Source organism: Opisthocomus hoazin, chromosome 7 (genome assembly GCF_030867145.1).
Source record: "Opisthocomus hoazin isolate bOpiHoa1 chromosome 7, bOpiHoa1.hap1, whole genome shotgun sequence".
Taxonomy (NCBI): Eukaryota; Metazoa; Chordata; class Aves; order Opisthocomiformes; family Opisthocomidae; genus Opisthocomus; species Opisthocomus hoazin.
Window position 1 is genome coordinate 11,098,193 of NC_134420.1, and position 3,297 is coordinate 11,101,489.

Here is a 3,297-nt window from a genome sequence, read left to right on the forward strand (position 1 = left end):
CACACACGAACAGAATGTCAATTGCTATTTGCCCCTAAATTTCTACAGCTTTTGAAGAAACAATAGTTTATATTTCCTGCACACTTCATATTTAGTCAATTCTACAGACCTAAGAAACATACCAGAAGTTTATCATTTTGTTGGCAGCACACTCAGCATTGTACAAGACAGAGATAGCTCTCTGCATCAAAGTGTGATTTTTCAAAACAGCAGTGCTTGCATCCCATTTATGAAAGGAAACTAAGGAGGACAGAGCTCAGCTTATAAAAAATATTTCAGTATTGCTGCAATCAGCAGCACCAGTTCCAAGTCACTTTGATGGCTAAGCTCCACTTTTAATAGCAATTTAAGTGTAAGTCTCTTAGGCGGCTATTCAAATCCTAAATAAGGAGCACATCAGCAGCTAAATTAAAAGATTTCACAAAATGAAAAGCGTAAGTTAAACTATCCTGCAAATTCACCACTTAAAACTCTGTCTCATCAGTTTTATCGATTTGTAGTATTGCCTGACTTGGAAATGACTGAACAAAGTGGTAAATACAGTTAAAATACTATCCCAACTACCTTAAATTCATATGAAATATATAAGCACCAAGTAAGACATTAGAGTCATCAGGAGAAGCAATATATTTACTCTGGATGACAGAAGCCACAAGTGTCATTTACACCAGAAAGGGCAAGTAATATTTATACTTGGGAACAAAGAAATATTTACACAAGACAGGGGAAAACGTAGTTTGTTTGTGCTTTTTTTTTCTTGACTTAAGTGGTTGAGATCTCAGCTTCTCCTTCCTTTGTAAAAAACAATTCAATATTTCAACCTTCAGTATTCCCACAAAACCCAGTTTTCACATGGGAATAGCATCAAACTTTGAAGACAGAAAGATGGGGTAAACAACACATGCATGTTAATACAAATGTCAGTCCTGAACACCTTCACAGTCATACCTTACCTAAATTATCTTTTTTCAAGATGCCAACAGGTAAATGCATAATATATATTCTTTTAAAATAAGTTGCACGAGTAATTAAACAGTTTCTCTTTTTGGGGTTACCATCACGATGGACAAGACTCATGGTTTTTAATTCTGCTCAGGCTCCCAAAGAAAACAATTGTATACTTGACTCATTAGCCTCAGTCTATCAATTATGTTCTATCATTTGGCCAAGGATTTCAAAATACCCCCCAATGCAGCATCAGTCAACATCCCAACAATCATTTATGTATTGATACAATTCCATGTTTTTATTGTTCTTTGCCAGTCAGAGGATAACAAAAACCAGCTTTTATTCAGAATATGCATTTTCACAACAAACAACTGAATACATACCCTGTCCTAGAAACATCGAGTTGCAGTTGTTTTTTCTGTTACAAATAAACAGAGCTTCTGAAGACTGCAGTTTTCCTGCTGGTCCTGTGGAGATCCCCAATTCGGCAACTTCTGAAGCCTGCATGACTAATACTATTCCAGCTCTAATCAAAAACTTTGAAGGCTGCTTTCCTTCACTAACTCATTTTTATTTTGCAGGGACAAAACAAAAACTCCCAACCCCCCAACTCAGTTCCATGTACAGCAGAGCTCTCTGATCACCCACAATGACATCCTTTGGAATGATGCCATTCAAGAGGAGCATATAAAAACAAGAATAAACAATCTCTGCAGTTGTAAGTGATGCTGTGCAAACTACACCTGTTACATTACCAATGAGAAATAGAAACATCCAGAAAACAGGCAAATGGAGAAACAATCAGCTCATTTCAAATTTATGACAAAGGCAACACTTACCGTGCAGCATCCAAAGAGGTCAGAAAGTAAAAGCATAGAAGGGCACGTTCTGTACAACCTGCTCCTTATCTGGGATGGCAGAAGAGAAGTGCAGGTTTTCTTGTCCTACTATTCTTTGTTGTCCTCTTTTGCTACCTACTTACGTGTCTCCTGTAGCTGTTATCTTTATCCCATGTGCAGGGAGAGCACTGATGACTCTACTTACTTGCCCCACTAGATAGCTGCTACTGCTCCTAAAACTCGCAGCTTTGGCAGGCAGCGCTGCCAGCATCATTCCTCAAAGGCAGACAAAGGTCAAATCTTACGACTTCATCTCCATCCACGCATGTGCTCTGAATCTCAACACAGAGCCGGCTTTGTATCCTGTTAGCATCCTGTGCCTTTGTAGTCAGAAAAACAAAGCCATTAAATCACTAACTGTCCAAAATGGTCTGACCCATGTCTTAGCAGGTAGAGCCAGTCTCCAGCCCCAACATAACATCGCCAATCGATGCAAGTCAGTCTTCCCTGTCCTTTCATTCACTGTGCATTTGGAGAATGTAATGTTTGTAAATCAAAGTATGCTTGATGCTGTAGAAATGTATATAGCTGCTCCTTCCTATGAGGTTATCAAAAAAATAAACATGCACACAAACAAGTTTAAGATCAAGAGAAAGCAAATAATATATGCAACAGTCATCATCAGAACCTTCCAGAACAGTTGCTCTGTTCTTCTGGTTTTGAGGGGTTTTTAAAGTGGGTTGGGGGCTGTTGAGAAGGAACATAGGCTGCTTTTCAGTGAAGGTTAGTGGACCACTGAGATGGTCAGACTGCGAGACATAAAAAACCACTTTCTGTTCTTGCTAGAAAAGTTTCTTCATGTTGCTCCTCCTGTCTCCTGTCTGAGGACAAAGAAAGGTGGAAAATTTATTCACCTAGTGATAATGTGAAGTTTAAGAGAAGACAGAATATGAGGAGTGAAGGACAGAGGGTGGGGAGGGTAAAACAGGCAGCAAATGCTGGTTAGTAATTAACCTGTTAGAAGATCAGCAGAAAAGGCCCACTTAAATCAGACGTGTTTTTGTTGGGTTTGGTTGCGAGTTGGTTTTGGGGTTTTTAAACACAATGAACTGTGCTTTCAAGGGTCACCGATCACATCCGAACCATCTGCAAGGTCACTGCTGGAAAACTTATTCGCTCAAAAAAATTAACAGTTTCATATTTTAAACAAGATATAATGTCTTGCATTATTAAACTTCATAAATCTTATAATTCATGTATCACATTTATGAATCTAGTAGTTCTTAACTGAAAGTAGATTTAGTTTTAATAGGGATTAAATGTATTTATGTTTCAATTGTTGTGCATGAATTTTGATTTTCCAAACGTGTTTTTCACCAGCTTTAGCCTACCATAATTCCAGTGACTCGATTCAAATTATGCCCGAGTTTGACATAACAAGAAAATCAAGTTTAATTCTCAAGATAAGAAAGCTCACAATGCTGTCAATTAATTTTCTAGAAATATGCAT